Source organism: Silene latifolia, chromosome Y, assembly GCF_048544455.1.
Source record: "Silene latifolia isolate original U9 population chromosome Y, ASM4854445v1, whole genome shotgun sequence".
Classification (NCBI taxonomy): domain Eukaryota; kingdom Viridiplantae; phylum Streptophyta; class Magnoliopsida; order Caryophyllales; family Caryophyllaceae; genus Silene; species Silene latifolia.
In genome coordinates, this window is record NC_133538.1 from 355,348,907 (window position 1) to 355,372,909 (window position 24,003).

Below are 24,003 nucleotides of genomic sequence, written 5' to 3' on the forward strand. Positions count from 1 at the left end.
GAGCTCGGGTCCCAAAGAGATGGTGGGCCGTGTGTGGGCTTGGCTTGGACCGAGTATGGGGTCTTATAGGTGACCAGATGTCGTCGCCGTGGTAGATCCCTTGAGGATCCGTTCCGAAGAGGAAGTCCATGCTAGGCGGGCTAACAAGAAGAGCAAGGGGAATATGTACCCCGAGGGAAAAGGCAAGGGTAGAATGGAAGAATGAAGACGTCCATTACCCGTTTTATTATTATGTTGTAATAGTGTTTGTGTGTTTTTATTATGTTGTACTAGCTATGTATTGTGTGTTTTTGTAACACCCCCATTTATTCAGGAGCCTTTAGCTAGGCCTCCCATGTAAATGAGAGCGTTACCATCTCGGTTTCCCAAGGTAGTGAATAACAAAGTACAACAAACCAAAGTACTTTAATTAAAACTTTAGCGATTACATGTTTATTACCAATTAATCAACCAAAACTTAATATAAAATACGATACAACTCGCAGCGGAAATAAATAAAGTTATTAAATAATCTATGTGGTCTAGACTTGTAGGTAGGCTGGTCAAATACTCACGCATTCTCATAAGCTCCCAAGTCAACTAATCTTTAGTAGCTGTCAAATCTGCTCCCCATTATGGTTCATCACAGGTGTTCACGAATACACTGTCAACCACGAGGTTGATTAGAAATAACTCACAACAGTAGATGACAATAACAATATGAATATGCATGATATGACTTTATAGAACCATTCAGCCAAGTTCATCCCTCGCAACACTATTCATCCCGCCAATCCCTTGTCGGGGCAGCCTCAACCCGAAGGTGAGAAAACACACTACATTACTATAAAGTAATGTATGCTTCAACACACAGTTGATAAATATCCACCAGATGGTCTGTAGAACCAGCTTGGGGCCTGCCTCGAGAATTCACGATTATAATCGTCTGCCAGAATAAATCTGATAACCACTATACATTACTATAAGTAATGTCTGCCAGAATAAATCTGATAACTAATGCAAATGCCATTCTTATATGAATGTAACGAACAATACTAATTATCAGCCGGATATAATCCACAATATTCAACCACAACCGTATAACAAGTATACTTCCAACCACAATACTCATGTGAAATATAAAAATAACAGCCATTTAAGTAGTTATCCTACCTGATTAACAAGTCCAATTAATGCAAAGCGAATCCAATAAGCAATGCTCCTCAACAAATCCGTCACCTTGAGACGATAATATTATAATTTAATTATTAAGTATTCAATTCATTATATTAATTTATTCAATTATAATTTAATTAATTATTTCCGTATAAATTGGCATTATGGAAAAACCCGTCTTAATGAACTAATAGAAATTACACACTCACACCTATTTACCCGTGAAAACACGTGAAGATAAACACAAACTCCATCCTCACACTCACGGCAAAACCGTGTCCAACCCCTCACCAACACCCACATATCACGACACCTTTAGCCATTGTCAGCACCACCCTAGCCTCCCACCTCCTAGCCTACACCACGGCCAATCCTGATGACCATTAACCCCTCCTGAACCGCCCTTACCAGGCCATAAAACCACGCCATAAAACAGTTCCCCGAAAACCCGACACAAAACAACTCAACTCAACACTCACTACCTTACCACCACCGTGACAGCCCGTGGCCACCACCGTGGTCTCCCTTGACCCACGGTGGTTCCACCACTTGCCACGACAGGCCATGACCACCCAAACACGACACACAATCCATAATAAAGACAAACACGACACAATCACCACCATCAGGTATCCACCGTACCATACATAACCTACAACCACCCCAACACGACCATAAAGACTGCCCATAGACGACCTATCCAGCCATCCAAATCCCGTACTCATACGACTAACACACAAACTACAATTTCCGTCTTAAATCCGCGACAGCCACTCCTTTAGACACCAAATTCGCCACCCACGGTAGTCAACAAAGGCCACGATAGGTCCCACTAGCATCACCACGGTGAAAGGCAACTATTGAGGGTAACGGCACAGTCCACGGTGGTTCATACGGTGTTTAAACAATAATTTAATTGAATGCGACGATATAAATATAAATTAAGACGGTCTTACCTTTTATCGCTTAATTGCTCTTCCCTCTTCTAAATCTCCTTCCTCTAATTTTATGATTTATTTTTCAGATTTATCATGTATTTATAGTCTAGGTTTAGGGAGTATATGAGGACAATTAGGAAACTATCGCCTTATTCTAATTATTATTAGGAATTACCATATTATTATTATACTTATTATCTTTTTAATAAATCTCGCTTCAAATTCCGACCACTACTCATACTAGGCCTAATATAATCGGCCCATATCTATATCACACGGCCCAAGGCTTAATTGGCTTTAAGTCCAATTCCCGACTTGCTTACTTACTTTATTATTTAATTAACGTCTTATTTGTAATAATTATTAGAAATGCCATTAATTAACTATTTAAATTATAAATTATTCTCATAAATTATTATTAAATTACGGGGTATTACAGTTTTCCCCCCTTAAAATGAACTTCGTCCCGAAGTTCGCCCATTACTACTATAACGACATCTATAAATATCCTCACAACCGAGCACAATCGAACTTTTGAGAACACAATTACCCATTTACAATTATTAACTACACCAATCTTACCACAAGATGTCACAATAATAACTCAAAATATTTGTAGTATCACAGTTTTTGTGCTAGTATTACTATCTAAGATGTCTTGGTGGACATTCTAGCTTGGCAAGTTGTGAACTTGATTAGCTTTATTTGCTGTCAAGTTTGTAATCCTTCTCATTATTAATTAAATAAGAGAATTACTTGTGTTAAAAACAAGTTGTGAACGTTGATGGTTTCTTCCATCCATCTTGTATCGGCAATTCGGTTTGAATTATCCCAAACATTGCACCTGTGAAAGGGGATTTTTGTGGGAAGGGAGAAAGGCTTATTTTTTGCATTTATTTTGTGGAAAAGGGAATGTTTCCCCCCCCCCCCCCTCCCCTTTTGGAATTTGTATAGGTGAATTTTTTTCTGTGTGGGGATGGTTGTATCCTTCTTGTGTAAGAAAGGATTGCCTATGTATCAACCTGACGAGGTGAAATTAAACCATGCTTGTAGTTCGAATGTTTTGTTAGTTTTGTTTGGATGTTGTGGTTGTATCTTTCTTGTGTAAGAAAGGACTGCCTACATATCCACCTGAAGAGGTGAAATCAAATCATGCTCGTAGTTCACGTGTTTTTTGTTTTGAGTGCAAATGGATGTTGCCTTTGACAGATCAAAGGCTGTTTGAAACATGGCTAGGTGTCGTAACTTAGACTTGGTAAAACATGCAATTTCAAATCAGAACGCTTTGAGGAATTGACTTGAAAGGTAGATTGTGGTCACTAGTTGTTAAACTAGGGAAAGGTTTGTTGGTTGCTAAGGTTCAGGGGTAATATTTCATGAGTTGTTCTAGGTTGGTCGTGTTTGTAAAATCCTCCCCATCTAGGTCACTCAATCTCACTGTGCCCCCCGAAAGTATTTTCTTGACCAGGTATGGCCCAGCCCAATTGGGTTTGAATTTCCCCCTCAGATCGACGGGTAATGGAGCTCGAACCGACTTGAGGACGAACTCGCCTTTTTTTATGTTTATGGGTTTGAATTTTTTATTGAATGCTCGTTGTATACGTCGTTGGTATAGCTGGACGTTGTGCAAAGCGTTGAGTTGCCGTTCGTCTAGGAGTGTGAATTGTTCGAACCTTCGACGGGTCCATTCCGCCTCAGGAACTTGACTTTCCAGTAGGATGCGTAGAGCTGGGACCTCCAACTCTACTGGTTATACCACCTCCATACCGTATGCTAGGTAGAAGGGCGTTGCTCCTGTTAATGTTCGAATGGAGGTTCGGCATCCCAAGAGTGCGAATGGGAGTTTGCTCGGCCAATTGCGGTAATTGTCTTGCATCTTTTTGATGATGGTGACAAGATTTTTGTTTGCTGCCTCTACCGCTCCATTGGTTTGGGGAAGATAGGGGGATGATCGATGCCGTTTGATTTTGTATTTGTCCAGCAAGGCTTGTGTTTCCACCCAGAAGTGGGAGCCCTGGTCGCTGATGATTCCATGGGGTACCCCATATCTGTAGATGATGTTGTCCTGGATGAACTTGGCCACTTGTTTGGTAGTCAAGACTGCATAGAATTGTACTTCCACCCATTTGGTGAAGTAGTCGATTGCAACAAGGACGAAACAATGTCCTTTGGTGCCTATCGGGTTGACTTTTCCAATGATGTCGATGCCCCAGGTCGAGAAAGGCCAGGGTGACGTCAAGGTTTATAAAAGAGATTGTGGTATGTGTTGTATGTTGCCGAAAATTTTGAAATTGTGGCAATATTTAACGTAGTTTCTGCAATCGGCTTCCATGGGGGTCCAATAGTAGCCTAACCGCATGATTTTTTGGGTTAGCATCATTGCGCTCATGTGAGGCCTGCATTCTCCGTCGTGGACCTCTCACATGACTTTCTTGGCTTTCTGGTGATCAATGTAAAGGAGAACGATCCCATGGGGTGTTCTTTTGTATAGTTGTTCTTGGTTTATCAAGAATTGTGATGCAAGCAAACATATTGCTCTTTGTCCTCTTGTATCGGAGTTGGGAGGGAATTCGTTTTTTGTTTTGTAGTTGAGGATGGCTTGGTACCAAGGTTCGGCATGGTTTTTCTCATTGTTGTTGATGGCGCAGATGTCAGCTAGCTGTAATACTACGGTTTTATGAGTCTCTGGGTACTCTATCGAGTGGGCCTTACTCTGCCGAGTAAGGGTGTATTGATTTTAGAAACAGTGGTAGTGGGAAGTCGTCTTTTGGACTTTCCTTGTTCAGCTCCCTAAAGTCGACGCAAATCCGAATTCTCTCGTCTTTCATGATTACGGGGATTATGTTGGCCCCCAGTCAGAGTATTCGGAAACTTTGATGAATCCGACTTTGAATTGTTTGTCTACCTCTTCCTTGATTTTCATGTCCCATACGGCGCAACTTCTGCTTCACAGGTTTAGCTCCGGGTTTAATGAGTATCCTATGCTTTGTAATCTCTTTGTTGATCCTAGGCATGTCTTTGTAGGACCATGCGAATATGTCCTTGTATTCGTGTAAGAGGTCGACGAACTGCTGTCTTTCCGAGGGGTCAGGGGTGGTCCCTATCCTCAGTTCTTGAGATGTATTGTCCGTCCCTACGTTGATGGGTTCCGTTGCCCCATTGATGGGTGTCCTATCCTCTTGTTTGTCAAGTTCTTTTGCTAGGTGAAGTGGGTAGTCACTCAAGTCAAATTCCTCATATTCGTTCAGAATTGCATTGCAGTTAAATTGAGACGAGTCGTAAACAAACTTAGCATTCATTAAGTCGACCTGAGCAAAAAGCTTGAATAGGACAGACATCTTATGGGCAGTCAGAGGCGACATAGTGGAGGAGGTGGCCCCTGGAACAAGCTCCAGGATGCTACCTTCTACGGGAGTGGGGATGACCGACTCAGCCTCTGAGGCAGCCACGTTTGTGATAAAACAGTGGAAAACGGACTTTGACCGGGACATCAAAAGTACTAGGAGCTAAGACAGACTTTGACTCAAGTTTGTCATCAGACTCGAACTCAGACTCAGTCTCGTCTTCACTTCCCTCTTTGAAGATGGGGCCTTCTACAGTTGTGATCTTGAGAATGCGGCCTTGGCGATTAGTCCATTTGACAGTCTTCCTCCAGCCTTGGGTAGTTTTCTCTAGGTCAGCATCAGAGATTAAGTGCCATTGAGAGTCAAGTGATAGGGTCGCAGGATGACTCCTTGCCTTTTGCAATTCCGTACTAGGAGGCCCATTTCCTGGATGTCTTCATCAGTAAGTTCATAGCCTAGCCCAAAGGGTATGTTGGGGACCTTGCCCTGTTTCATGGGAGGTAAGGTGCTCTTCATCTAGTTGATAGGTAGGCCCGGGAAATAACCCTGGCGCATCAAGATACGGTTGACTGTGAGGTTCGAGAATGGGTCACAATCAAAGGGTGTTGATTCATCGGTTAGGGCATTCACAGCTTGGAACCCCCACATTTCGTTGTCTTCCTCCTCAATGACGTGAGAGGTTATTCCTTTCTTTATGATGGCCTTGATCGGGGATGCAGGAATTGTGATTGTTTTCCCGTTGAAGAGGACCCTGATTTTCTGATAAAGGGTGGAAGTGATGGCTTTGGCCGCATGAATCCAGGGGCGTCCCAGAAGCATCTTGAAGGAGGCGTCGATATCGACCACCTGAAAACTGGCTTGTATTTCGAGGAGTCCTGTTGCAATGGTCAAGGTTATGAGCCATGCGACCTTACGACGAGTGCTGTCATAGGCGCGTTGATACCCGTCGTTGTGAGAACCAAAAATAAAATTTATAATCTCCTATTAAAACTAACCTAGGCTAGTGGTAACAGGGTCGAACCACAAGGAGGCGAATGTAATTTCTAATTGTCTAATTTAGTCTAAGGTAACGAAAGTGGGGGTTGATTTGATTTGGTCTATACTAATAGCAAATAAAGACAATAAACTAAATAAACAGTTAAAACAGATAAAAGAAAGGGTACTAGGATGGTCGGTTTGTTATAGTTTCGGCGGCAGCATACTAAACAGGTCTAAATCAACCACATAAGGCGGTAAATAAATAGGTCCTCTCGGTCCACTCTTAACAAATAGCATCTTTCGATCTCGCTATAAGTCCCTAATATCACTAATACTAACTTTCGTCCTGAAAAGTGACTAACGGTCTAAACTTTACCTATCTTTCAATCTCAGCATAGTTTAGTCATTTTAATTGGTGATCTAACAACTGTCCCTATCTTTCGATCTAGTGGGTCAGTCAAATATTAAGCATTCAACTAGTCGCATGCATTCGATTCGTCAAACACAACATTTAAATCAATTAAAACGAGGGTAAACCTCACGTGGTCAGTCGATCGACCAGGTATGGCAGTCGATCGACTGACACGCGATTCAGGCCGTATTCATTCTATTGCCGCCTACACTATAATTGCCCTACATCCTAGCACAAACTATTTAGCTACTCATACTAAGGGTGATAACAACAATAAAGCCAATAAAATAGACAGAAGAATTCATGCTTGAAATAATAGAACAAACAATTAACATAAAACGATGAATCGGTTTTGGGAAACTAACTAGCAATTCTATCCTACAAAACGATAATAAAGCAAACTGAATTATTAGCAGAAGAATACCGATTGGAATTGCAGCGAGAGATCCAGAAACCGAATGCGAGAGTAATTGTACGAAATAGTATTAAAAAACCCTAATTATTGAATGTTGGAAACAAACTAAAGAACTAGTAAAACTGAATGAATAATCTGATATTCTAGGTTACGTTATATAGAAAATATACGTAACACTTATTATCAAAACCTAAAAACAATGGGCTTGCGTTTCCTCGATCTTTTAATTTCAAATGGGATAGCGGCTTGGTCGATCGACTAAAAGTGGCGGTCGATCGGAAAGTAGTGATGTCTGATAGCTTCGGAACCCACAAGTTGGTCGATCGACTGACATACCCGGTCGATCGACTGAAGTAGCTGACACTTGACTTCCAATTTCTTGTGTATTTGTCTTTTGGGCCTTGAATTGCGCACCAAGCCCGTTCCTTAAGTGAATGCTTCACGTCAAATGCAATGCAAGACACTCGGGGACGGATTTAGCTCAATTTCCATTGAATTCTTCACATTTCTGCAATAATGTACAAAAACACGAAAGTAGACAGAAATAGGGGAAATGGTAGCTTAAACTACACAAATGAGCTCTGAAATGCGTGGAAAATAGGATGTAAAACATCATATGAAAGACACGCATCAAACTTCCCCAAACCAAACCCTTGCTTGTCCCCAAGCAAGAACTAGACTCGATCTAATGACCTAATGGAACGAGTTCAATCTCAGAGCGAATTACAACATGTAAAGCCTAAACCAATTTAATGCAATAACTAACAATCAATTAGTAATGCGAATCATGCAAACGAGTTATAAGGTCGTTAAAAACTGTTGAACCGTCAACTATAGAGACTTATCAAATCGGATTCTCACGGGTCGCTCAAATCACTCATAAGCACAGGTGCATATATGTAAGATAGAAAGAATTCATTTTGTAGTGACTCTCACCTAACTACGACCTATGAGAACATGCCTGCAGTATAATATGAAAGTAATCTCTATGACCGTACATATGCATTCCAACCAACAAATGACCATGACACATGCCGAGGTATATATGGGATATGTGAGGTATGGGTAAGAAGAGGCAAAACATATATGGAAAAGTGGAGGTACAGGCGATCAAGCTAGTACCCAAACGGAACCATATGGCAACATCCAACTTCTTGCTCAAAATCAAATGAAACGGTGCTATAGCAAGCACAAATCTCACAGTCTCCAGTATGAAAGTAATCAACTAACTCCCCATAAGATACGAATAATACATGGGAGCAAAAATCGCCATAAGATAAAGGTTTGAATTATGCGAATCGATTCTTTTTTTTTCTTTCGAACTCCAGTCGATCGACCAGAATTGGCAGTCGATCGACTGCTTTGAACAGTACATAACCTCTTTTTCTCTTTTTTTTTTTAACTTTTTCAGTTCTTTTTTTTTTCTTTCTTTTTTTTTTCCTCCTTCATTCTTTTTATCCAACTAAATCTCAATAAGAGCATATGCCACCAAAAACGAAGTAACAATCCCAACAACTAAGACTACTAGCTTGACAAAGGACAGGCTAAATGTAGGATGTAGTAATGGGACAAAAAGGCTATTTCTGGCAGTGTGAAGCTTATGGGCAAAACGAATAAAGGGAAACCTCTTCCACATGTGTCAACAAACCACAAACCGAATGCATACAGGTTATTAATTTCATATTTATGCACAATTATGTAACATGTCTCATAAGGAGTACTACTCACATTCCTAAATAAACCGGTCATAGATGTCACCAGTTATAGGCTCTAATAACTCAGAATATATAAGTAGTTTGCCAAAAATCTAAGTCAAGTCTCAAGTCCAGCAAGTAAATTAACGAAAACTCGTAGACTATGCAGATATGATTCTACTAATAACATGTTAATCAAGCAAGGCTTAGGCAAAAACAGGTGCAAATGCAATGTCATCATTGAAATACTACCGTTCCTACTCGACCTATATGCTAAAATAAACGTGCAATTTATTGAAATTTTTCGAATTTTTTAATTGAAATTTTTCAAATGTTTTTTGAATTTTTGGTATACATATATAAAATGAAATAAACAATGCAAAACAGAATGTAAACGTGAATGCAAGCAAATGATATGCGACGCAAAAAACCCTTCCCCAAACCAAATCGCACAATGTCCCCATTGTGCAAAATCAAGTAATGAAAAAAAAAAAGAGAAACGGGAAATTGCGAGAAGATTAAATAAATAAGACATGAAGTAAAGACTTAGAAACTCACAAGACTTTAAGCGCGTGACAAGGAAACCTCCCAAACCAGCGTGAGCTAGGAGGTTTCGATGCAGCGCAGATGCTACCAATAAATACCTGAAAAGACAAACAAAGAACCACGCATAAAACCGAGAAAGCAATGAAGGAGCGGTAATTATGTACAAAGCTACGAAAATGGAAGAAATCAGAAATGAGTCGGGAAATAAAATAGAGTAGAAAACTCCCTTAATCCCACAAAACGACCCAACACAGCAGGGGAAAGGTCGTGAACAGGCACAGTAGTGGCAGTGGTCAATCGACCATAGATGGCAGTCGATCGACCAAAGTGAATAGGAACAGAAACTCCTGAGATGCGCAACTCAGTCGATCGACCATGTAAGGATCGATCGACCGGGAAACTTTCTTTGTTTTCTACGATTTCTTCGTATTTGCTCAATTACTTGAGCCAATGAGGTCTAAAAACCTGCAAATGCACAATAATACGCGCCTAAAATTGCGCAAAACCCAAAGTAAAGTCTAAAGCGTATAAAAATCCTAAGCAACAAAAATAAATGCGAAGTCTCGCGCACACAAAATACGGTAAATAGTCGTAAAAGTAATAAAGTAAATGTTTGATAAAGCATTTGATCAACTGATAGTTGATCAAGAATGGCCATGGTATAGCCCACTTTGTTGGCTTCTGGCTACTAGAGGTAGCCTCAACGGTGCTTATCTTATCAGCTGCACCCTTCGTAGCTTCCACGTCCGTATGGCTCAACGAATCAACACTTTCATCATCTCCCCAGTCAATTATCTCTTCGGACTAGTCAGAATCCAAATCGGACTTTATCACTTTGACCGGCTCGTCATCAACTTCCTCATCAGTGCCATAGCTAAGGCAACCAAGACCTCCTCTTTGAATGATCGGCTCCTTCACAGTTGGAGCAACTTGCAGCACTTCCTTCCCCAAACCAGCTCCTGCAGTATCAGAAATAGACAAATCTTCCTCCAATTTGCTCCCAATCTTGGGCGGAGGGGTTACAACAAGAATGAGAGTAGAGATAGGCATGTCAGGAAGCACAAAGTAAGATTTCTTTTCAGAAACCGTATTGCAAGTCACAGGCCACATGGGGTCCTTCTTCTTAGCAGGTTGGGCAAAGACAATAGAGTGCTTTTCTACTTTAAAAATCATGGTACCCGAACCAACATCTATGACTGCTCCAGCAGTGTGCAGAAATGGCCTACCCAAAATAATGGGAATATGGGCATCCTCAGGCATGTCAAGTACGACGAAGTCAACAGGGAAGAAAAACTTCCCTATTTGTTGGGGATGTCCTCTAAGACTCTATTAGCTGGACCGCGGATCGGTCGGCCATCATCTTGTCATGTACATCACTGCGAACCTAGTCAATTTTAGCTTCCTAGCAAGACTCAAGGGCATTACACTTATACTAGCTCCTAAGTCACATAATGCCTTCTCAATAGAGAAGGTACCTATATTGCAAGGAACAGAAAAACTACCCGGGTTTTCTCGTTTGTGAGGTGCAGTGTGAGACAAATAAGAGCATGACTCTTTGGTTAATGCGACAGTATGCACATTTTCAAGTGACTTTTTCTTAGACAAGAGTTGTTTCATGAATTTAGTGTAAGCAGGCACTTGATTAACTAACTCAAGGAAAGGCACTTGTACATTCAAGCTACGAATAACTTTTTCAAATTTATTGAAAGATACCTGTTCCTTCGTCGGCACTAGTCTTTCCGGATATGGGGCTGTAAGAAATAGCTTAGCCCTCTCCTCTAAATCGCGCATGCCGGTATCCGTGGACTTAGGCTAAAAGTCCACTACTTTCTCCTTGTTGAAGCTTGAACCCTCTTCAGACCGTCTCAAATGTGAACCATTGATCGACATCGGGTCGTACTTCAGAGCCGGGACTGACCCATCAGCACTCGGGTCTTTCCCCAATATTTTCGGGGATCGTCGTACCCCGAAACAAATGATCCCTCAAGTTGTCGGGCATCGGAGGACGAAAAATATCACTCTCAGCAGCGATCTCAGTCGATCGACCAGTGATGTCAGTCGATCGACTGAGTGGAACAGGACCACAAGCACGTAACTCGCACTTGATCGATCGTTGGGTATGTCGATCGATCGGCGATATACCTGGTAGACGCCTTTTTCTTTCCTTTGCTCGTTCCAGCTTTGTTTTGACTCGGTTTCGCCTCATCTTTTGCAGCATCATCCTCAACCATAGCAGGCCCCTCCAGGGTTGACCCACTTCTCAACGTGATGGCATTAAGGGTCTCCTTTTGGTCGGTTTGAGTCGGTAAGTGTCCCGGAGCTCGAGTTGTATTCTTGCTAGCCAATTAAGCAATTTGGCTCTCTAGCATGTTCATCCCGGCCTCTCTAGCTTGGGACTCCTTCAACAATAAGTTCTTCAACTCGTTGAACTCGGAATTTTGGGATTGTTGCTGCTGCTGAGGAACATACGGAGGCTTTTGATATGGCTGCTTATGTGGAGGCACACAGGCTTGCTGCTGCTGCTGTTGTGGAGGTTGGGTCGGATTCAGGACATTCTGGCTACTCCACCTCAAGTTGGGGTGGACATTCGGCTCATAGTACGTGTTTGTCTGCCTATAATGTTGAAAGGTAGCGCAAGACTCAAAGGGGACAGAACAATTTTCTGAGACATGCCCCTCAGCTCCACATCTTCTACAGACGAAAGGACCGTGTGAAATAGCATTAACATGGTACATCCCTCCTTTAGAAGCTCCTCCCAACTCATATTTATCAAACCTTGGAGTGAGAGCTTCTAGTGCGGCAACCGAGGAAGATTCAGCAGCTCTCCTTTGATTGCCTCTGGAATTCCCATATTCAGCTTTATGGGTGGCTAAGTTATCAATGATCTTCCACCCCTTAGTCTCTCCCATATTCTCAGCAAATCGGCCATTAGCTGCAGCATCCAAAATAGCCCTCTGATCGTCATACAGCCCATTATAGAACTGATTGCAAAGACTCCATTTTTCGAACCCATGGTGCGGTATGGTTCGCACCAGTTTCTTGAAACAGACCCATGCTTCATGAAAGTTCTCATCAGGTCCCTGTTTAAAGCTCGTGATCTGAGCTCTAATGGCATTTGTCTTCGAGGCAGAGAAGTATTTCTTGTAGAATGCCAAGGCCAATGAATTCCAGTCGGTGATCCCATGAACGGCTCGATCCAGATCTCTATACCACTCCCTTGCAGCATCACGAAGGGAGAAAATGAACATGGTCTCCTTGATCTGGTCTTGGGTCACACCGGTCGGCGGGGATATAGAGCAGCAATAATCAATAAAAATCTCCATATGCTTGGCTGCATCTTCATTTGCGGCTCCCGAATGGTTTCTCTCAACCGGGTTAATATAGGAAGGCTTCGGCTCGAATTTTCTCGCCTCCCAAGGTAGTTCGAATCCTTTGTAGAGATTCGCGGTGTCGGCTACGAGTGACTAGCAATAGTTGCTTCTTCACCATGACTGGAATTTCGGAGAAGTGATTGTCTCATTTGAAGAAGTAGAGGCGGGAGATGTAGGTGGATCTTCTTCGAACAGAGCGTTCTCGTAGTAACTTGACAGAGTACTCAGCTCTTCCTCTGTCGGTAATACCCTTTGTGATCGTCTCAACTCGCGCAAGGATTTCTTAATCTCAGGATTGAACGGTACTAGTTCACCACCCTGTGGCCTGCGCATAAGAAGAAACTACAAAAAGAATATAAGAGAAGTTTAAGGAACATGTGTCCCTTAAACTAAGAAAGACTAAATAAAAACAACTAAAAATTAGAACAATTGCCTCCCCGGCAACGGCGCCAAAATTTGATACCCGTCGTTGTGAGCACCAAAAATAAAATTTATAATCTCCTATTAAAACTAACCTAGGCTAGTGGTAACAGGGTCGAACCACAAGGAGGCGAATGTAATTTCTAATTGTCTAATTTAGTCTAAGGTAACGAAAGTGGGGGTTGATTTGATTTGGTCTATACTAATAGCAAATAAAGACAATAAACTAAATAAACAGTTAAAACAGATAAAAGAAGGGGTACTAGGATGGTCGGTTCGTTATAGTTTCGGCGGCAGCATACTAAACAGGTCTAAATCAAACACATGAGGCGGGAAATAAAGAGGTCCTCTCGGTCCACTCTTAACAAATAGCATCTTTCGATCTCGCTATAAGTCCCTAATATCACTAATACTAACTTTCGTCCTGAAAAGTGACTAACGGTCTAAACTTTACCTATCTTTCGATCTCAGCATAGTTTAGTCATTTTAATTGGTGATCTAACAACTGTCCCTATCTTTCGATCTAATGGGTCAGTCAAATATTAAGCATTCAACTAGTCGCATGCATTCGATTCGTCAAACACAACATTTAAATCAATTAAAACAAGGGTAAACCTCACGTGGTCAGTCACGCGATTCAGGCCCTATTCATTCTATTGCCGCTTACACTATAATTCCCCTACATCCTATCACAAACTATTTAGCTACTCATACTAAGGGTGATAACAACAATAAAGCCAATAAAATAGACAGAAGAATTCATGCTTGAAATAATAGAACAAACAATTAACATAAAACGATGAATCGGTTTTGGGAAACTAACTAGCAATTCTATCCTACAAAACGATAATAAAGCAAACTGAATTATTAGCAGAAGAATACCGATTGGAATTGCAGCGAGAGATCCAGAAATCGAATGCGAGAGTAATTGTACGAAATAGTATTAAGAAACCCTAATTATTGAATGTTGGAAACAAACTAAAGAACTAGTAAAACTGAATGAATAATCTGATGTTCTAGGTTACGTTATATAAAAAATATACGTAACACTTATTATCAAAACCTAAAAACAATGGGCTTGCGTTTCCTCGATCTTTTAATTCTCGTCTGGGATAGCGGCTTGGTCGATCGACTAAGAGTGGCGGTCGATCGGCGAGTAAGCGTGATGTACGGTAGCACGGAACCCGCAAGTTGGTCGATCAACTGACATACCCGGTCGATCGACTGAAGTAGCTGACACTTGACTTCCAATTTCTCGTGTATTTGTCTTTTGGGCCTTGAATTGCGCACCAAGCTCGTTCCTTAAGTGAATGCTTCACGTCAAATGCAATGCAAGACACTCGGGGACGGATTTAGCTCAATTTCCATTGAATTCTTCACATTTCTGCAATAATGTACAAAAACACAAAAGTAGACAGAAATAGGGGAAATGGTAGCTTAAACTACACAAATGAGCTCTGAAATACGTGGAAAATAGGATGTAAAACATCATATGAAAGACACGCATCACGCGTACTCCTTGATTAGTCGGGACAAAGTCAACTTCCTTGATACCCAGTTTGTGGGCCGTTTTGAGGGGAATGACGTTTACCGCAGATCCGTCATCCACTAGACTATAGGCACGTTCCTTTTTAGGCACTGCACAGTGATGTACAGGGGCAAGTTATGATTGGCTCCGAACGGAGGGATATCTTCGTTGGAGAAGTTGACCGGGTTGTTCAAGTCAGGGACGTCCCTGGTCATGTGTCCTATCACTTCTTCAGGAGAGGAGGTAGAAGGAACTGTCAACTTCCCCAAGGCATGTAGCAAAGCCTACCGATGCTCGAAGGACGTGGCAATTAGTTGCCAAATGGATATTTCGGCCTTGGCCTTTTGTAGTTGCTTAAGGATCGAGTTCTCCGGAATCCTGGGTTGAATGTCCACGTCCGGGACGATTTGGTCATTTGTTGTTGGATTAGCTGTTGAATTGTTCGGATTCTGGTAGGGGCATCCGGATCGAGTAAGGTGACCGATCTCTTTTGCTCGTTTGCTTTTTCCCAAAACAATGTAGATATCCTCTGCGTCGTCTCTCCATATACCGTTGATTTCAGGATCGCGAGGGTACCTTGGAGGGGTATTCCTCGGCGGATAGTTTTTATAAGGGAAGTTTATATGGGGATATTTTTTGTGGGGTTGATTTTTAGGGGTTTTATTTTTGTGGGGTGCATACCAGAATGGTCGCGGGAGAAATCCTTTCTGGAACTGGGAGCTTTGGGTGCTTGGAGGACCCTCCCTTGGGCGTGGTGTTGGTTTTGGCGGGTTGAATACCACCCGGTGGTAAGCATTCTCAAGTCGGGTGATCCTTTCTGAGAGACTGGCTTGTCCTCAATCGGCAGGATAAGGTGTGAGCAATCTAGGGTTGGCTCGTCATCGGAGATGGCATGGATTCCTAAGGGGTTTGTCTTGTTATTTGGTTTTGTTGGCGGAAGTAAATGTAATTCTCCTTTCTCAATCATATCTTGAATGTCGTGCTTTAGCTTGAAGCAAGGTTCTGTGTCATGACCTTTGCCCTAGTGGTATTGGCAGTTGACGCTGGGATTCCAAAAATGGGTTTTCTTGGCCTCGGACGGGTCCAGAGTGGGCCTAATTGGCTGTAGTTTCCCTTAGTCTGTGAGTCTTTTTAGGGCGCTGGCATAGGTTGTTCCCAAGTTGGTGAATGCCCTTTGAGGACCCTCAGTTTTCTTCGTAGTTGGTTCGAGGAGATTGACCTCATCGATTTTGTTTGTGTGACCATAGGGACGAGATCTGATTGATGTAGACCCCTAGTAGCCTCTACCTGTAGTTTTGGCTAGAACGCCCTTGCGTAGGTCATCTTCAATGCGGGTTCCGGAGATTTGCAGATCCTAGAAGGTTTTAATGTTTTGATACCTCAGCAGGTTGGCATAAACCAGGTGGAGATTGTTGACAAATTTCTCTACCAGAGTTGATTCACTCGGCTTATTGACCAATTGGGTGCTTACCCTCCTCCATAGGGTTAAGAATTCTTTGAATCCTTCCTTATCATTCCGAGTCAGGACCTCAAGAGTGCGGGTGTTGGCTTGGATTTCGACGTTGTCAGCGTATTGTTTAGAAAATTCAAAGGCGACTTCGTCCCAAGTGGTAACGCTCTTGAGGTCGAGGAAATAGTACCATTGGCGAGGAATCGGTTCCAAGGACGATGGAAATATCCGGGTGAAGAGTTCCTGCTTGACCCCTTTAATGGACATGTAATCCTTGAAGGCCCGAATGTGATTGAGCGGGTCCTCCACTCCCTTGAACTTGGGTACATCAGTTAAGGTAAAGTTGTCGGGAAGCTGATCCCCGACGGGTTCAAATCTTCGATTGTTTTCAAGGTGGATGTTGTTTCCACGAGCTAAGAGTTGTTCTTCCAAGAGCTTGAGTCTCTTCTCAGTTTCGGACAAAGGCGGAGTGTTGTGTTCTACGATTTCTTTGTTTTCTAGGATGTCAATACGGGTCTCGACCCAATGAGAGGAGGGCAACCGTGTGTGGTGCCTCGGTGGTAACTCGATTTATGGTATGACGATGTTGATCGGACTTTGACTCGCGTTCAACGTAAGGGCATGACGCCGTTGAACGAGTCTCGAGGTGAGACGACTCATAAGTAAAGACCCATAAGTACGTTTGGTTTGACTTGATAGACCCGAGGTGGAATCAGAATTGTGGACTGAAATTTTCGAAAATAGAAATTTCCAAAAGATTCATTTGTCGTTTTAGGGATGGCTTTCGAAGAGTAGGGATCTTCAAAAAGTCGGTCAGTTGAAAAGTTGTCTTAGGTTTGTTTTCAAAAGACGTATTGAGTTCGAGTTGCGGCGGCTCTGAAAACAATATGTTGTTTCCGAAGACGGCTTTTGAAATCCAAAATCGTGTGTTTTGAAAATCGAGTTTTTAAATGTTTGAAAAGGTTGAGGTCCCGAGAACGGTGTATGGTCCTCAAAGTTTGAAAAGCCTCGAAAAAGGGTGTGTGTCATTTTCGGGTTTTGAAAGAGCCATTGTGTCGGCACGAGATGGGTTAAAATCCGTGTCTTGATGCGGCGATTATAACAGCGTAAAAAGGTGCTTTTTGAAACGGTTGTAAAAACCGAGTTTAAAAATCGTCATTACGACGGCATGAAAATGTGCTTTTTGAAACGGTTGTAGAAAACCGGATTTAAAAATCGTCATTAAGATCGCATGAAAAGGTGTTTTTAATATGGTTGTAGAAAACCAGGTTTGAAAATCGTCATTACGACGGCATAAAAAGGTGTTTTTAAAACGGTTGTAGAAATCCGGGTTTGAAAATCATCATCACGACGGCATGAAAAGGTGCTTTTTTGATACGGTTGTAGAAAATCGGGTTTGAAAATCGTCATTACGACGGCATGAAAAGGTGCTTTTTGAAACGGTTGTAGAAAACTTGGTTTGAAAATCTTCATTACGACGGCATGAAAAGGTGTGCAACGGTCGGCGAAAGACCGAGGTTCGAAACGACCATTATAACAGCGCAAAAAGGGTGTTTTGAAAGGTAGAAATGACACGAAAGGACTTACGATCACCTAGCACATAAGCACTCGCAGTTCATTATATTATGCATAATGCAGACACGGGTTTTGGCTTAGTAAGGGTGGGTTACACACCAAGCGATCAATCCCTGATTTTAGAGAGGGATACCAATCCAAACAAATGTGTAAGAAGGGTGCCCTAGTCTCGTGCACGAAGGAAATGAAAGCTCATTGACGAAATAGAAATGTGTAACATCAATGGTATGCTTGACTTACTCGGGAGTCGAAGCGCGGGGATGAGAAAACTCACGCCGATGGGATGAGTCAATTGGTCGATAAAGGTTAGGTTGTGGGCCTGGAAAAAGAATCCGACTTATGACCGTAATATCAATTAATGCATTTCAAACAAGACCTCGTTCGAGTCTCACCATCTAGCGATCACAAAGACACAAGTGTCCTAGTTATCACTAGCGGAGTCGCCAATATGTAAACATGGGCCACCCGTGACGCCAATCCGGTCTGCGGACGTGCAGCGGTCGGAAAGCCACGCTTGGCGGCGTATTAAATGCTTTCGACCAGATCATTTTAGATCAGTCGGTTTTGTCTCGAAAAGGGTCTTGAAACGATGTTAGGGATGTTCGGAGTCGCCACCAAGAAATTGTGGGATGCTTGGAAACCATTCGAATCCACTTTTTACCTAGGTCATCCAAGACAAAAAGCGGTGTTTGACATAGGTACTAAACATAAGGATTCGTCCCTCTTTAGCATCCTATCTCTTGATGACTCCCGTTCTCCCTGGATCAGGTCGTCAACTATCAAAATTTTCTGAGTAAGAGGTAAAGGTACGTATTGGGAAGCCCTTTAATCGGACACCTGATCCCGCCCGCGGTAGCGGCCTCTACAGATTGATCTTGGTTGGTTGAATGCAAAAGTTGGTAAAATGGGTAAATGCAAGAATAAGCATCCACAAGTTTAAACCTAACATGTGAGTTTACTATGTCGGTTGTTTATCCAAATATCAAGTAATTGATGTCAAGTTGGATTTAGTGTTTATTTGCATGCAAGACGAAAATTAAACATCCATTTACCGAGTTAGGTTTATGGTGCATAACGTGATCCATTTGTCTTATAAAGGCGTTTTGCAAATACCATGTAAAATGCGGACTTTGTCAATCTAATCCGTCTTGTATTTAGGTTAACCGAAGTCGGGATAGTCCTAGACAAGTGCTGGAAAGGAAGCAGGACCTGCATCAGGCAGTCTACTTAGGCGCGAGCCTTAGGGCGATGCAAGGGGACCTGTCCAGGTTTGAAAACTCAAAATCAGTTTGATGTTTAGGCGCGAGGCAGTAGACGACCCAAAAGGGTGTCTCCTGGTTGTCAAATGTTTATGAAACGGTTTGTAAAAGGATATTTGAACCCATCTTTGTTGAAAAGGTCGTTTAGACCGCTTTTGTGACAATATGAGGAACAAGACTTGAATAATCATCATTGTATTGATGATATTCGATGTCGGGTTCGGTTTTGCAAGCTTGGCATGAATTGTTTTGAAAAACATTTATTATGAACTAATTGTGTTAAGTTCATTGTTTTGTAAATAGTCAATGTTCATCATCGTACTCGGATTTAAACCGACATGGTATGTGGAACCAAGGATAATTATGCATGTATGACTAATATGGTTGTTTTGGAAAATGTAAACAAATGAATAAAAGGTTTTAAAATACCTTTTAAAATGTGATTAACCAAATATTATCACCGACACACAGATTAAACCGTCATGGTATTAGGAACCAAGGTGAACATAATTTATGGTTAAAAAATATTCATCATAAAAATAATTTGAAACGGGAAAAACCGATTGTAAAAATGAAATGAATATGGAAAGAATGAACTCAAACACATTTGAGTTCTACCTGGACAGCTCATTGAGGCGCGAGCCACCTAGTTGTGACTAGGGGCTTCTGTTTCAGGTCAAAACTCGTTTTTGGCTCATTCAATCCGTATTTTGGACCATGTTATGCATGTTTTAGCATGTTAAGGTCATAAAAACAAATAAAAAGAAATGAAGGAAGAGGATTAATTACACCCTCTTACTTACTTGCTAGGTCGTTGGCGAGAAATCGACGGAAGTGTAAAAACTTGTTTGGTCGAAAACTCGAACCAACCGTTTTAGCAATGTAAAGAGTGGTGTTTTTTTTAGTGATTGTGTAGTTGGTCAAAATGGTCGATCAAGTGATTTAACGCACGATAATGGTACCAAACTGTAATACCCGTCCTTTTAGGGATCCGTTGACTGACGTTGACCGACCTTAGGGGCCTGTTGTAGTCTTTGGGAAATCGTACAGGAGATGTCTTGTGTCATGATAAGCTTTAGATGAGTGGTACTCGATCTAGTCGAGGCTACTCGATCAAGTAGCTTGAGTACTCGATCCAGTTGGGGTCACTCGATCGGGTAAGTTAGTTACTCGATCGGGTAGCGTCTTTCAAGCGGGGATTTATAATCGTGTTTTAGTAGAATTACAAATCATTTCCGCCTCCTTCCTCCAAACCTAGATGTCGCCTTTTCTCTTTCCCTTCACCATAACCTCTTCCATTGGAGCCTTTGTGGATGCTTGTGCCTTAGGGATAGGTTGCTTGAGTCGGGTAGCGGTCTTGACGCTGGTATGCTATGCGTAGGTATATCATCATCGTCATCATTGTCGTTGTTGTTTCTTGTAGGGTTGTAGTGATAGTAATAGGTGTTTGTACTGTTTGTATAGGTTTATTGCTTGCTTGGTTGATGTCATGTGATTGAACGAGGAATTGCTGCGGTTGGCTAAAGGTAGGTTTGCCTACTCAGTACTGTTGGTTGTCTAGTGTGTCTTTTGATGTGAGTTGGTTAATGTTGTGTCGGTAAGATTGATAGATTGTGATAATCGGTGGGTGTTGTGTTGTCTCGGTTGACGTATTTGTAATTGTTGTATAGCTGTCTATGATATTCGGGGTACGTCCCTGACTGAGTGGAGTCACTTCCGGGAGTGGCTTCACGCCCTTGATTCGCCCTTTGTGGAACCCGCCATAGGAGGGGATGTGCACATTAATGAACATAGGTTTATCGCTCAGTATGATGAGCGAGGATTTGGTGGGTACGACTGCGGTCCCCCACTGGCAGGGCTGGTCCAGTGGACAGTCGGTGACGGTGATTGGTTGGAGTAATTGTGGTTTGTGTGTGTGCTTGGTTGTGTCTGTAGTATGTTGGTTGTTGATGTTGTCTTTCCTCAATTACTGACCTTGTGTGGTTTATCTCCTTGTTGTTTTTGTTGTGTCTGTCGTGATCCCTTATGGTGAGCAGTATAGCTGTTCATGGGTCATCCCGCCCATTAGGCCCGCCCGTCAAGCCCGTTTATTACGTGGGCTTGGACAAGTATTTAATACCCGAAAAATTAAGAGGGCAGGCTAAGCCTAGCCCGCCAAGTTAAATGGGCGGCTATGGACAACAAGAAAATCTCGTCGACCGGCCCATTAGGCCCATTTACTATTTAAATCCTTTACTTTTACTCTAAAAAAAAGAGATTCTCAAAGAAAATTGTATCAATTTTATATGGATGTGGAACACTAAAATAATATGTAAACTATAAAGGTTAAATAATAACGAAATTTTATATATTGGTACCCTTATATATTTTAACTAATAAAACATCTAAATTGAAGTTTCGTGTAACGGCCTATTAGCCCATGGGCCGCCCGACTTTTGACTAAAGGGCGGGCAAGGGCAAGGATATTTGGCCCGTAATTAAGGCCCGGCCCGCCCACTAAGGTCTTAAAGGGCAAGTTTTTCCTTCACAGTCCGGCCCATGTCCGGCCCAAGCCCGCATTTGAACAGCTCTAGTGAGCAGTCAGTCTTAGCAGGTCATATCTTGGATGGTAGCCGGAGTCTTGGCGGGATGAGTCCTTCACGAGTCACGTAAAAAGTAGTTCACATAGTGGTGTTGAGTTGTATCTTTTATATCAGTAGTTGTGGTTAATCTTGCAAAAAAAACTATAATTGTTCTTTTATCGACTTTTGATGATTACTATCCTCAGGCAACCGAGATGGTAACGCCCGTATATGCTAGGGAAGGTCTTGTTAAGGCTCCTTGGTATATGGAGGTGTTACAAAGTGGTATCAGAGCGACGATTTTGGAACCTGTAACAAATGAGCCTAATGAATGTAGTGAGTCTAATAAAATAAACCTGGTGTATGTATATTGGGAGCCCCAACTGATGCTAGATTTTGGGTGAATAAGCGCCCTCATTTCAAAATCATGGCCTCATTATGCTTAAGCCAGTCACTGGTTAAAGGGATATTAAGTCGGGAATTATGTGCCTAGAGTGTGTATGATAGTGATGTAGACATGTTTATAACGGAGTCTTTATGGGTGCTAAAGGTGTATGGTTGTGATTAGAACTGTGAAAATCTATAGCTGGGTAGTAATGGAAGTGGTGATGTGTTTGCAATACGAAATGGAGTGCATGATGTAGAGTCAGTAATGCTAGTTCTAAATGGTTGATATTAGTAATTGATGTAAAGGTTTGTGAGCCTTGTATGTGGTAGCAATGTTGATAGATAGTAAGTTATAAGTTGTTGTAACAGTCATCAAAAGAGCACGAAAATAAACGTGATAGATGAATGTTTGAATGCTTCCGCAAGATGGTGTAATTGAGTTGAGTACGCTATATGTAGATGGTTGTAAAAAGTTAGATTGTAGAAAGCTTAAAAGTTAAAGAAGGGTTGAATGTTATATGAAGGATTAGAATGATGTGCTTAAAAGTTATTCTGTTATGGTTGTAATTGTATGCTTATAAACAAAAGGAACATGTTAAGAGTATGCATGAGAAGGCTGAAAGTTTAATCATATGGTTGCGTAACGGTCGTCATAGAATAAAGATGAAGAGTTGAATGAAATAATGTATTGGTTGGATTGTTAGGTTATACTTGTGTAGTAGTGATACGATGTGAATGAATACATTGACCAGTGCCGATATTCGAATTCATTTTTGGAATCGACACGCGTTGCTGTTTTGCAGGAATCTTTAGTTAATCTATATATATATATATATATATATATATATATATAGATAGATAGAGAGAGAGAGAGAGAGAGAGAGAGAGAGAGAGAGAGAGAGAGAGAGGTAAGATCTAATGAGTCCAACATGGGCCATTGAGTCCATAAGTCCCTCTAAGGGCCATTGGATGGACTAAATGGAAGGTTGAGATGAATTTGATTAAAGGCCTTTAAAAAGAAAAGGAAAAAAATGTGGATGGTTGGATTGAGATGGATGTTTGAGATTGAAAATTACCAAAAAAATTTACCACTAATCAAATTTCTACACACTAATTAATTTTTCTTTCTCTCTCTAGCCCCTAATTAATCAGTTTTGAGTTTTAGATTTCAGAAGTGTAAATGTAATGTTGTATGAGTTTTACAAGTGTAAATGTGACGGAAATATAATTTTAACATTTTACAAGTGTAAATGTGATGTTTTACGAGTGTAAATGTAACATTTTAAGAGTGTAAAATTTATTTTTGGTGACGGAAATTTTGAATTTATATAATTTTAACATTTTACAAGTGTAAATGTGAGGTTTTACGAGTGTAAATGTAACATTTTAAGAGTGTAAATTTGTTTTTTGTGAGGGAAATTTTGAATTTATGTAATTTTAACATTTTACAAGTGTAAATGTGAGGTTTTACGAGTGTAAATGTAACATTTTAAGAGTGTAAATTTGATTTTTTTGTGACGGAAATTTTGAATTTATATAATTTTAACATTTTACAAGTGTAAATGTGAGGTTTTACGAGTGTAAATGTAACATTTTAAGAGTGTAAATTTGATTTTTTTGTGACGGAAATTTTGAATTTATATAATTTTAACATTTTACAAGTGTAAATGTGAGGTTTTACGAGTGTAAATGTAACATTTTAAGAGTGTAAATTTGATTTTTTTGTGACGGAAATTTTGAAGTTATATAACTTTAACATTTTACAAGTGTAAATGTGAGGTTTTACGAGTGTGAATGTAACATTTTAAGAGTGTAAATTTGTTTTTTTTGTGACGGAAATTTTGAATTTATATAATTTTAACATTTTACAAGTGTAAATGTGATGTTTTACGAGTGTAAATGTAACATTTTAAGAGTGTAAATTTGATTTTTTAGTCAATTTGAAGGTTTTAGATTGTAAATTTTGTCCT

The 24,003-nt window shown here is 41.1% G+C and overlaps 1 non-coding gene across 1 annotated transcript; it reads left to right on the plus strand.

Annotated features, from left to right (window-relative positions):
* The first annotated feature begins 12,488 nt into the window (after nucleotides 1–12,488).
* LOC141636668 (small nucleolar RNA R71) lies at nucleotides 12,489–12,595 on the plus strand. Its single transcript, XR_012541267.1, has one exon. It is a non-coding gene; the product is annotated as a small nucleolar RNA R71 (small nucleolar RNA).
* The last annotated feature ends 11,408 nt before the right edge of the window (nucleotides 12,596–24,003 follow it).